The 314-nt window shown below is 33.4% G+C and overlaps 1 protein-coding gene across 4 annotated transcripts in view; it reads left to right on the top strand.

Annotated features, from left to right (window-relative positions):
• Window positions 1–314, top strand: part of dmpk (DM1 protein kinase) — a 44,417-nt gene that overhangs the window by 27,228 nt on the left and 16,875 nt on the right. The window lies entirely within an intron of this gene.

A 314-nucleotide genomic window follows, 5' to 3' on the forward strand; every position in this document is an offset into this window, starting at 1 on the left:
TTTCAGGTGACGACCTCTTGAAGGTCATCAAGAGAATGCCAAGAGTGTGCAAAGCAGTAATCAGCAGTAATTAGCAAAGCAGGTGGCTACTTTGAAGAAACTTGAATATAAGTCATATTTTTTTTCACACTTTTTTGTCAAGTGCATAATTCCATATGTGTTCATTCATAGTTTTTATGCCTTCACTGATAATCTACAATGTAAGTAGTCATGACATTGTTTCTGTTTAGAGTATATATATTAGTGTGTCTATATCAGTGTGTGTATATATTGTTTGTTGGGTTGTTTGTTTTGAATGTGTAAGCACATTGTGA

The sequence above is a fragment of the Etheostoma spectabile genome, unplaced genomic scaffold (assembly GCF_008692095.1).
Source record: "Etheostoma spectabile isolate EspeVRDwgs_2016 unplaced genomic scaffold, UIUC_Espe_1.0 scaffold512, whole genome shotgun sequence".
NCBI lineage: Eukaryota > Metazoa > Chordata > Actinopteri > Perciformes > Percidae > Etheostoma > Etheostoma spectabile.